Here is a 13,011-nt window from a genome sequence, read left to right on the forward strand (position 1 = left end):
AATGTTTTGCTGCATATCAATTTGTCATCTGTGTCATATGACTCATTGAAGACCTTTATAAAATATTGAATATAGTTTGTTTAAAACAAAACTTCTGGGGTCAACGTGATCTTAAATGGCAGCATGTTGAATCAAAATCTCTCAAATGGATTTGCAGATGTGCTAAGCTTGATCGCTTGTCCAAAGCGACTTCTTAGAATTGATTGTTTTATTCAACAGCTATTTTTGGATGATGTGGCTATATGTTCACAGACAAACATAGAAATGGGGTGATTTCTCCTACGGTGAAAGTGAATACTGCAGATGCTGAAGATCAGAGTCAAGATTAGAGTGGTGCTGGAAAAGCACAGCAGGTCAGGCAGTAACTGAGGAGCAGGAAAATCGACATTTCAGGCAGGACCCCTTAATCAGGAAGGAGGAATTTCTCCTATCACTGCCTTGTTCAGCTGAGAGAGATCAACACAAATTTGGATGAGCTCATTATGCTTCAGTAAAGTAACAACTCCTGGATGCCACTTGGTTAGTTTGTAACTGGGATGCCTCTTCTGGTCATCTCTACAAGTTGTTTCTAAGCTTGTGTCATCAAAGAATGCAAATATTCCTGGATGTACAGAGATGTCATGATTTAGCATCTTTCTTCTGTGTGAAGCTGTATTTGGCATTGAGTTTCCTTCATGCACTGAATAATTTAGATATTCATGTTCAAAGGAACTCTGTCACCTGCTGTTTAATCTCTGAATCTTTGAAAAAGGGTTGAGGTATGCATTCCTGCTCAAAACTGAGCTTGTGGAGTCCATAAAAATTCTCTCTCCATTGTGTGTTACATCTATGTTCCTTACTGTCTGATGCCCTTTGAGTTGGAGAGTGGCTTGGAGCATATCTTTTAATCTTCAGTGCAATTCTTTTGAGTTTGGGTTGTTAAACTGCTGTCAGCTGAAGACAGTTATTTTCTAAAATTATCCAATCATTGACAATATAAGTGAAACCCATACCCCTGTGTCAAGCTTGAAATTAGTGAGATGCAAATTGGCTCAAATATCCCTCTTACCAGAAGGCTAGGTCTGGATCAGTGAGTGACCCTCAAAACAGTTCAGGTCTTGTCTTCTATTGTAGACCTCTCAGCTTTGGCTTCACTTTCTCTCTACATGGCTTTGTCTCGAGTCAAATCTTCTTTTGACTGTAATAAATCTGACAAAGATTAATTTGTAATTTTTACAACAATTTGAACTCTTAAGATAAAGTTAAGATATGAACTCTGATTTTGAATCTTAATAGTTGTAGTTTTCCATTAAACTGGAGAGATCATTAATTAAATGATTTATGGATTCCTCTTGATACTGAATGCTTTTGTTAGATCTTCTTCTTTTGTTATTATTTGTTTATTAGAGGTTAAAATTATTCCCAAAGGTTTACAATACTACATAAAAATATTTGTTATGCTTTTTACACCTAGGTCAGCTAAAATGTCATCAGTTACACTTCCAGTTGTGGTCACAAATATTAAACTTACCTAGATTCTCATTTAGTACCTGGATGTTACTTTGTATCTTATGTTTTCTCCAAGATGTTAAATTCTGTACTCTGCAAGGACCATTTGCTTGGCTTACAAGGCTTCTAATTTTGCAGTAATAGCAGTGTTGCTACTTGTGCTGATACTGGAGGGTATTCCTGTAGTTTTGCCAGTGAAAATAGAGGATTTCCCAACTTTTCACTGGCAAAATGTACCTCTTTTATGGCTTCTCCAGTGGAATCTCACTGTTTGAATTCTAAATAAATTGTTCCTGTTTCCTTAACAGTTTTACTGTATGAATCCCACTGCTTGTGACATTAAAAATGATGTCCGTTTTAATAACAAATTATTTTTTTTCTGGCTGATCACTGTTGTACGTACCTTTAATAATCCCTGCTTCTTTTACCATTTTTCCTGAATGATCCTTGCTGTCCATGGATTCAAAGGACACTTCCACCTTTATTGCTATTTAAACATTTGATCTCCTGCCTTGCTACAGATTTAATGAAATCTCCTAATCTCCTCCTTTTGTTAGACTTGCCTTTTTAAATATTGATATGCTCTTTTATTGCTTTAATTCAGGCTTTGCTGATCAGCAATCATAGTTTGAATTGCTTCTGTGGGCTTTGATTTCCATGCTGTGTAGTACCTGCTCGCAACACTTGCTCTGAGCTGCAAGTACTTCCTTTACCTAAAGCTCTCCTAGCCTGTATCTCTGTGATATTTTTTAAAAGCCTTCCCCCACCACCATAAATGTGAAGTATATTCACAAAGCTTCAAATGCGCATTCATTTTCCAACTGCAGCCTGCTCTTATTGATCATAATCATCGAGGTGTACAGTACAGAATAAAGGCCTTTCATTCTATCAAGTTTGTGCTGGTCAAATTTGCAGCATTGGTGCCCAATGTGATTGATAACTGCCTTTTAGTGACTAATGTTTCAGCTCCAGGGAGTTCCTAACTCTTCTTCTGTGACATGTCTCTTACTGGGTCTGAAGTGCTTTTACCATTGACTGTTTTGGTGAAACTTGTCACAAGGATTTCTTTCTGCAGTGTTCTTGGATGTTCAGGTTCTCCCTGCTGCTGATTGACTATATGACTAGGATTTTTAAAGCAGTCCGAATAATCGTCAGATCTCTACCATTGCAATATGTGGTTTGAGGCAGGAAAATGTAATCTCCAGAGTTGAAAAGTGTGGCAGTGGAATAGCACAGCAGGTCAGGCAGCATCCAAGGAGCAGGAGAGTCGATGTTTTGGCATGTTATACCCAAAACCTGACTCTCCTGCTCCTCAGATGCTGCCTGACCTGCTGTGCTATTCCAGTGCCACACTTACCAACTCTGACTCTTCAGCATCTGCAGTCCTCAATTTTCTTTCAAATGGAATCTCCACCACTGCTCACCATGTTATATGAGTAATCATCATGGGGTCACTTTTTATTGTATGGGGGTATCTGCATTATTAAAAGACATGGAGATGTTTTACTGTCACCAGTCTCTTTCAGAGTAAGAACTTACAGGGTCAACTTGGTCTGGCATGTGTTACCAGCTGTGTATGAATTATCCTGACATAATATTCATTGTTGCAGAGACAACAAGGAGCACCTGGATGGTAGGTTTGACTGCTTTGAGATCCTAAGCTGTTCAACTACCGGGTTCATCAGTGATAATCATAGCAAGTACTGCCCATAGCACTCTACAGTATTGACTTTTTCAGACCCTTATATCATTTTACAACAGAAAATAATGTGGGGGAAGGAGGATAAATACCATTCTAAATATCACAAGGCACATAATCTACCAGGCTGACAACCAAGTGATCCTGTTTTAGATTTGAGACCAAGCTCATTATAGATAAGACGTAAAACAGACATCATATCCATGGTCCTACATCACTCAAATTTAAAATAGTATGGTGCAATACAATAGATCTGTATTAGTTTCTACATAGAAGCAGCCTTCTCCACGATCAAAGCAGTGGTCAAGATAGGCAAACAGACCAGAAATACAGCATTGATCAAGATACCCCAGTAACTGTTTGACTGCTTAACTAGACTATCTGTCAATTCTTCTTCTGCCAAACAGCATCTGAGAAACCAAATGAAATAGTAGAAGTCAAAAACCTCCTCCAAAGGAGCTGAAAACAAATTGGGGCCCAGTAGTGAAACTGCCACTTCAGTTATTGCTGTTAAAAAGGAATTGAGAACAAAGACTTTGGAGAAAGCTGGTTTGTAATATATTGAGTAGAATAAAAAAGTCGGAGGGATGTCACAGAGTGGGTTAAGTCTGACTGTGTGATATACCAATGAGACAGTATACATCATCACAAGAAGTGATGCAATGACATATGGTTTTACATTATCATGACAATATGAAGCTTCTGGAAGATATTTCTAAAATAAAGTTAACGTTTTCATTACTTCAGCAGAGTAATATTTTTCAGCAGCAGAAAGAGGAAATCAAACAATATTGTTAATGGCAGGGAGGAGGGTTGGTGCAGGTCTGGTAGGAGGAAAATTGACAGTTTAGGCTTCTTGTAATCACAAGAATGGACCAGCAGTTAGAAGATGTTGCATGATATAGTCAAATGTATTAATTTGAATGTGATTGGATAATTTAGTTACCTGTACAAATTTGGAATGTAAACTCTGCAAACACAGTTAGAGATGTAGGTGAGTAAATGTGTTTGATTGGAAATTATTATCTTTAGCAATAGTTGATGGGATGCTTGTTGTCTTTAAAATAATGTAAAACCTTTGTTGTTGCAGTAAAGATTTGAGCTCTATATACATATTTTGAATTGTACATCTCCATTGCATGCATGAATAAACACTTAAGCAAAGAAACCTGTGTCTCATCTGGTCCTAGACCATTTCCAGCTAGAAGGACAAAGGCAACAGATATATGTAAGTTCCTTGTTGTGGTTCTGTTCGCCGAGCTGGGAATTTGTGTTGCGGACATTTCGTCCCCTGTCTAGGTGACATCCTCAATGCTTGGGAGCCTCCTGTGAAGTGCTTCTGTGATCTTTCCTCCGGCATTTGTAGTGGTTTGAATCTGCCGCTTCCGGTTGTCAGTTCCAGCTGTCCGTTGCAGTGGTCGGTATATTGGGTCCAGGTCTATGTGCTTATTAATTGAATCTGTGGATGAGTGCCATGCCTCTAGGAATTCCCTAGCTGTTCTCTGTTTGGCTTGTCCTATAATAGTAGTGTTGTCCGAGTTGAATTCATGTTGCTTGTCATCTGCGTGTGTGGCTACTAAGGATAGCTGGTCGTGTCGTTTCGTGGCTAGTTGGTGTTCATGGATGTGGATCGTTAGCTGTCTTCCTGTTTGTTCTATGTAGTGTTTTGTGCAGTCCTTGCATGGGATTTTGTACACTACATTGGTTTTGCTCATGCTGAGTATCGGGTCCTTCGTCCTGGTGAGTTGTTGTCTGAGAGTGGCTGTTGGTTTGTGTGCTGTTATGAGTCCTAGTGGTCGCAGTAGCCTGGCTGTCAGTTCGGAAATGCTCTTGATGTATGGTAGTGTGGCTAGTCCTTTGGGATGCGGCATGTCCTCGTTCCGTTGCCTTTCCCTTAGGCATCTGTTGATGAAATTGTACGGGTATCCGTTTTTGGCGAATACATTGTATAGGTGTTCTTCTTCCTCTTTTTGCAGTTCTGGTGTACTGCAGTGTGTTGTGGCCCTTTTGAATAGTGTCTTGATGCAACTTCTTTTGTGTGTGTTGGGGTGGTTGCTTTCATAGTTCAGGACTTGGTCTGTGTGTGTGGCTTTCCTGTATCCTTTGTGGTGAACTCTCCGTTAGGTGTTCTCTGTACCATTACATCTAGGAATGGGAGTTGGTTGTCCTTTTCTTTCTCTCTAGTGAATCGGATTCCTGTGAGTGTGGCGTTGATGATCCGGTGTGTGTTCTCTATTTCTGTGTTTTTAATGATTACAAAGGTGTCATCCACATTTCTGACCCAGAGTTTGGGTTGAATTTGCGGTAAGACTGTTTGTTCCCCTCCAAGTCGTTCAGCATTCTGACTTGGAAATATATCACTGTTCCTTCATTATCACTGGGTCAAAATCCTGGAATTCTTTCCCAGGGGCATTGTGGGTCTATATATAGCACATGGACTGCAGTGGTTCATGAAAGTGGGTCTCCAACATCTTCTCAAGTGTAGCTAGGGACAGGCAATAAATGTTCAGCAGCCAGCGACACCCACCTCCTGCAAGTGAAAGAAAAGATAAATAAGCTTTTTATACATTTTATATACATTTTAAATCTGGAGTTAGTGCCTTTGTAAAATAATAAAATGTGTTTGAAAATAATGTGAAAATCTGTGTTATAATCCAAATAATTTGGAATCATAATGTGTCCGTCTGTTCTTTTTAAATCATTGCCTTTCCTTAAGCTGTATTGATCAGCCTTGTATTGACTTTCCTTTGCCTTGATATCAGCCTGAGATATTTCTGAAAAATGCAGAGAAATAATTGCCAGTTATGGTTAAATAATTGATTACCAGTTGGAATGGATTGTAATTTTAGTAATATCAGAACAAAGAACAAAGAACAAAGAAAATTTACAGCCCAGGAACAGGCCCTTTGGCCCTCCAAGCCTGAGCCGATCCAAATGTGTCTAAACCTGTCGGTCAATTCCTAAGCATCTGTATCCCTCTACTCCCCACCTACTCTTGCATTTATCCAGACGCATCTTAAATGTATCTACCGTGCCTGCCTCTACCACCTCTGCTGGCAACGCGTTCCAAACGCCCACCACCCTCTGTGTGAAGTATTTGCCACGTGTATCCCCCTTAAACTTTCCACTCTCACCTTGAAAGCATGACCTCTCATTATTGAATCCTTCACCCTGGGAAAAAAGCTTGTCTCTATCCACCCTGTCTATACCCTTCATTATTTTATAAACCTCAATCAGGTCCCCCCTCAATTGCCTTTTTTCTAATGAAAATAAACCTAACCTACTCAACCTTTCTTCATAGCTAGCACCTTCCATACCAGGTAACATTCTCGTAAACCTTCTCTGCACCCTCTCCAAAGCATCCACATCCTTTTGGTTAAGTGGCGACCAGAACTGTACACAGTATTTTAAATGCGGCCGAACCAATGTCTTGTGCAATTTTAACATGACTTGCCAGCTCTTATACTCAATACCCTGTCCAATGAAACCAAGCATTCTATATGCTTTCTTCACCACGCTATCCACCTGTACAGCAATTTTCAGGGTAACAATGGACCTGCACTCCCAGACCTCTCTGCCCATCAACTTTTCCCAAGGCTCTTCCATTCATTGTATAACTCACTCTCGAATTAGTCTTGCCTAAATGCATCACCTCACATTTGTCTGGATTGAAATCCATCTGCCACTTTTCCGCCCAACTCTCCAGTCTATCTATATCCTCCTGTATTCTCTGACAGTCCGTTATGTTTCTGCTACGCCACCAATCTTCGTGTCATCTTCAAACTTGCTGATCTACCAACAGTGCCCTCGTCTAGATCTTTTATGTATATTACAAACAACAGTGGCCCCAACACTGAACACTGTGGAACACCACTGGTCACCTTTCTCCATTTCAAGAAACTCCCTTCAACTACAACTCTCTGTCTCCTGTTGCTCAACCAGTTCTTTATCCACCTAGCTAGAACACCCTGCACACCATGTGACTTCACTTTCTCCTTTAGTCTACAGTGTGGAACCTTATCAAACGCCTTACTAAAGTCCATGTATATGACACCAACAGCCCTTCCTTCATCGAACAACTTGGTCACTTCCTCGAAGAATTCTATTAAGTTGGTAAGGCACGATCTCCTCCGCACAAAACCATGTTGCCTATCACTGCCTATCAGTGTGAATTTCAATTACATTATATAAAAAATATACATTGTAGAAATCTATGGAATAAATTCTGAAACAGTCATTCAATAATTTCATAGAGTCATAGTCATACAATATGAAAACTGAATCTTTGTTCCAACTAGTTCATGCCAAACATAATCCCTAACTAAACTAGTCTCACCTGTCTGCGCTTAGGCCATATCTTTCCAAATCTTTCTTATTCATGTACTTATCCAAATGCCTTTTAAATATAAATTTGCATTGCATCTGGTACAGTTACATGAAGATGACAAACCCTTGATTTGCTATTTTAACTTGTGAATCATTTTTAAATGTCTTGTAATGTACATTAGGGTCCTATGTAAAAAGATAATCTCCATTAACTCAATATTGACCGTGAAATAATGTAAAATAAATTCTGTGGAAATTATTGATGTATATCATTTTTATGTGGAAATACTTGCCAAAAAATAAGGTTGGTTATCATTTTCTGATGAAATTCTGTTGAACCATTCAAGGATTATTTAATTGATGCCATTTATGGGGGATAAAAACAGCAAATATTTGAACCAATTTGATGAAACAAGCCATTTCCTAACAGCCTTGTACAAATCATTCAGTTAACTTTATATTAATAGGTTTTCATTAATTTAAATGCCCTGTAGAATGTGTTATGCATACTATTATCGTGAATTTTACATATCATATTTAATTTTGTATAAATGTTTGGCCTAGGGAAACAGGACTGAAAATAATTCCCTAATTTTAGAGAAATTTTTACTTTTAAATTCCTAAGTTTTCTAATGCCCTTTTCTTCATGGTAATTATTATAAAAGGCTCTGGAGCCAAGCTTGCTTTCAGATTGTAAATATCTAATATTAATGTGAGGAATATTGCAGATGATCAAGCTATTTTATTTAATATTCTTTTGATTTAGTGCTCAGAATTTTAACTTTTTTCTCAGTGTAGTTATATACAGGGTACTTTAGCTATGGCTGCAGAGTGGAAATTCAGGAAGGAAATTTGGCCACATTGGAAACAACAAAGGCTTTGAGCTCAGAAAATAACCTGGTAATGTTGAAAACATGCTCTCCAGAGTCCTGACCCAAGTTGTTCCAGTACAACGACTGAGCAAGGTGGAAAATTGATATGATTTAATCTATTCACACAAAACAAAAGTAAAAATTTAATCAAGCTAATTACTGCCCCATCGAACTAAACTCAATTAGCAGTACATTTTCATTGATACTGCAGTCAAGCATCAGGTACTCATCATCAAGCTGTTCACAAAACTGAATGGGAGGGGGGAGTGTGAGGTGGATGCAGAGGTTCTGTGTGACTTGGTCAAATTGAGTGAGTCAACAAGAATATGGCGGATGAAGTATAATGCGAGATTAGCCACTTTGGTAGTAAAAATGGGAGGGAAGATTATAGTCTGAATGATAGATTGGGAAAGAGGAAGGTGCACCAAAACTTGGGTATCCTTGTACACCAGTCACTGAAAGTGAGCATGCAGGTGCAAGAGGCAGTGAAGAAGGCAAATGGTATGTTGCCTTTTATAATGAGACGATTTGAGTAAGCAACAAAAAGGCCTTTCTGCATGTGTACAGAGACTTGGTAAGAGCACACCTAGAGCAATGTGTGTAGTTTTGGCCTCCCTCTCAGAGGAGGGATGTTCTGGCTATGGAGGGAGTGCAACAAAGGATTACCAGACTGATTCCTGGGATGGCAGTACTGATGTATGAAGAAAGATTGACTCAGTCAGGATGATATTTATTGAAGGTTAGAGGAATGGGGGGGTTCAAATAGAAACTTATACAATTCTAATAAGACTAGATAGGGCAAACACAGGAGGAATGTTCTCGATAACTGGAGAATCCAGAACCAGGGATCACAATCTAAGGATATGGAGTAGGCCACTTAGGAATGAATTGAGGAGAAAAACTTTCATTGAAGAATGGTGAGACTGTGGAATTCTCTGCCTCAAAATAGTTGAGGCCAAAATATTGAATGTTTTCAAGAAGCAGGTTAGATATAGTTTTGGAAGTTAGAGGGATCAAAGGGTATGGAGAGAAAGTAGGAACAGGGGCTGAGTTGGATGATCAGCCATGATCACATTGAATGGTGAAGCAGGCTTGAAGGGCTGAAAGGCCTACTCCTTCTATTTTCTTTGTTTCTGTGTTTCACTGATGCACCACTTAGGATTCACCAGAACCCAACATTCCTTCTTGATTTGGTGGAGTGTGCAATATATTTGTTTAAGTTTGTAGTCCGTTAACCTTTTTGTTCAACAATGTATGCAGAGCAATTTAAAGGGACCAACTTATGTGTGAGGCCAGTGCAGAGCTTTCAGGTTGTTTGCCAGGTTTGTTTGGGTGGAACAATGCTCAGGAGTAATTAGCTCATTGCAGCCGTATCCAAACACGGACAAATGAAATGAATAGCTGACTTCCCTCAAACTTAAGAGAGCATTCGACCAAGGAGATTTTGTAAAATTGAAATCAATGGGAATCAGGGGAAAACAATCCACTGCTTAGAGCCTAGTCCTTTGCGGGAGCCCTCTGTCATTTGCTTTCCTCACCCTGACCTCTTCAGTCCAGGGAGGATACCTTCTTGATACCTTCTTGACCAAAATCCCTGACTTATTTTCAAGTCTAAGAGACATCCTCCTTCTTCTCAGGACTATGTATGTTCCAGCAGCCAAATTGTCCAGCAGCTCTTGGGGGTGGGACATTACATTTTGGAGGAGTGAAAGTCCAACTCTCAGGTAATTTAAGAAATACATTCCTATGTAAAATTCACTGCCTGGATAACATTCAGGCCTGTGTTGATCAGTGGCAAATAACATATGGACCATTCAAGTATCTGGCAAAAAACATCTGAAATGAGAGGATCCATTGACATCTCCTCTTGACATTCAATAGCATCGTTATCGCTGAATGTTCCATCATTGACATTCATTGATCAGAAACTGAAGTCATATGAATACTGTTGTTCCAAGACCAGGCTAGAGGCCAGGAATATTATAGCAAATGATTCAGCTGCTGATCCTCCACTGTCCAGAATCTACAAGGTACAACCAGACATGTACTGGCATAATTTCTACTTGCCTGGGTGAATGCAGCTCCAGCAACACAAGAAACAGTCCCAAGAGAAAACAATCTGCGCCAACTATTCTGAATATGCCTTCCCTCCATTAGCAGGGCAGAGGCAGCACAAACATTGCAGTAACTCATCAAGTTTCTTTTGACAGTACCTTTCAACATGTAACCTCTACTGTCTGGAAAGACCAGGGCAGTAAATGTTGGGAACACCGCCCCACCTACAAGATGTGTTCCAAGTCACACATTTATCCTGACTTGGTAATACATTAGCATACCTTCACTGTTAATGCATCAAAAACTTGGAATTCCAACTCCAAACATATTGCAGTAGTACCTATACCCAGCAGTTCAAGAAGATAGCAGCAGCTTTAAGGTGTAAGATAGTAGTTCTTAATCATCTACCTGATCACATCACTGGCAGTAAAAGGATTTATTCCATGAAAGCCACACAGGAATTGAATAGCGTTCTGAATTTTTGGTTACCAAAACATTTCTGGTTAGCAAGTCAAATCCTTGTCCATCCCTAAGCACAATCAGTACCTTCTCAAGGGCAAGCAGGTATGTCCACATCTCAAAATTGAATAGAAAGGAGACAATTTTTCATCTATTTGCATCTTAAGTGTAACAAGACCCAGTGAGTGAGTTGTTTTTGATGCAAGTTTCATCTGAGTGATAGAATGGCAGATTACAGCTGAAATCATCTCTTCAATTCTGTTTTGGATGAATCCACATGAAACATAAATTACTTGCTTGAAGGAAATATTGAAAGTCAAACGGCTGTTCAAGAATTTTCATAATTTTCTAAAGTACAAATATTAGTTAAATGTCTAAAAAAACCAATCATACTCTTAAATGCATTTAACTGCATAATTTACTGTTTCTAGAACTAGAATAATAAAGGTGATTTTAAAATTTTGGTTTTCTCATTATTGAATCTGAGGAGTTATAGTTCAGGACAATGGCAAGCATTAAAAAGAATGAAAAGCCAAACCCAAGCACGTCAAAGAATAATGATTAGATGATCCTTTATTTGAAATTCAGGGACCTGAATTCAGGTCGAAAAGAGAAAGACTAAGTATGTTGAGGAGCTCATGGGACGATCATCAGAGTATGAAATTGATTCGTAACTACTGAAGAACAGGATTGTTGTGCCGAACAAAGTTACTTTAGTTGAGGTTGCCAAACTTCTCGACTTCAGGTTCACTTGAGTATAACTAGTTCCAGATCAGTTTAAGTGGGAGCTTGCTATCAATGGGACCCAGGAAATATCCCACAGCTTCTGTCCTAAACGCTGGTCATTTAGATGGCACCTTCATTTCTTGGAGCAGAAAAAAATTGCTTTGAACAAACTCAAATGTTATATAACCATATCACTTACTTCACTTCTTTGATATATTTGGCATGCACATCTCAACTATGAGTAATGGCCTCATTTATTCTGCTTCTTTGCAGAACTAATTGGCACACAGTATTCACTAACAGCATCCACCAGGGTGTCTCTGCTTCATAAAACCCATTATTACTTATGAGGACACGGCTGTGCAGCTTATGGATACTAACACAGGCATTACTGTGACAGATGGCAAGAGCTGCTGCACATTGGCAGGTTAGTAACCGAGATCCTTTACTGTTGCTCGGGCTGCATATATAAAATTTGCAGAAATTTCTGGCTTTCAAATTTTGAGGATCCACAATAGATCTCAAGATAAGAAGAAACAGCAATGAGCGTTGTGCAAAGCAGAAGGCACTTGGGAGGTGGCAAGGAAAAATAGCTTTTTAGAATTTCAAAATAAAGTTTATGGTTCATAAACAATCAAGAGAAATAGACAATGATGCGCTATTAAATTCATCTGGCAACTACAAATCAATTTATTTCTTCTGCTTACTATCCCTATATGGCATGATTTCAGCATTAGTAGACAATGACTGCTCTGCTCATGTGCTCAGAGGGGCAACACAGTGACAATGTTGCCACACAGTGCCAGGACCCCAGTTCAATTCCATCCTGAATGGCCAAATGTCTATGTGGAGTTTGTACATTCTCCTTGTGTCTACATGGGTTTCTTCTGGGTACTCTGGGTTAGGTGGATTGGCCATGCTAAATTACCTATAGTGTCCTGAGATATACAGGCTAGGTGGATTAGCCATGGGAAATGCAGGGATAAGATAGGGTAGTGGCCAAGTCTGGATGGGATGCTCTTGAGAGGGCCAGTGTGGGCTGAATAGCCTGCTTACACAATTCTATAATTCTATGCTCTTTGCTGATCCCTCTGTATTTTGGAGCCTATGAGGATCTCACCGTGAGCTGTTCTACCTCTAGCTATGGAAGAGATTACTTGGCTGTTAGGATAGAAGTCGACTGAATGGGATGCCCAAAGGGGGAGCATGAAAAGTAAGACTTGGAAAGAAACATAGAGTTCATGCTGGAGCTCCATTTTAAATTATACAAGTGGAGTCAGGGCGGTGTCTGCCATTTACAATATTTTTTGGTTTTCCTTCTGAATGTAGCAACACTTTGAACAGAATTCCACTTATCTACCTTCTCTCTCCTGATCCACTGCACTT

This window comes from Chiloscyllium plagiosum, unplaced genomic scaffold, assembly GCF_037043375.1.
Source record: "Chiloscyllium plagiosum isolate Xiang-an unplaced genomic scaffold, Cpla_swu_hap1 HiC_scaffold_15, whole genome shotgun sequence".
In the NCBI taxonomy this organism is placed as follows: domain Eukaryota; kingdom Metazoa; phylum Chordata; class Chondrichthyes; order Orectolobiformes; family Hemiscylliidae; genus Chiloscyllium; species Chiloscyllium plagiosum.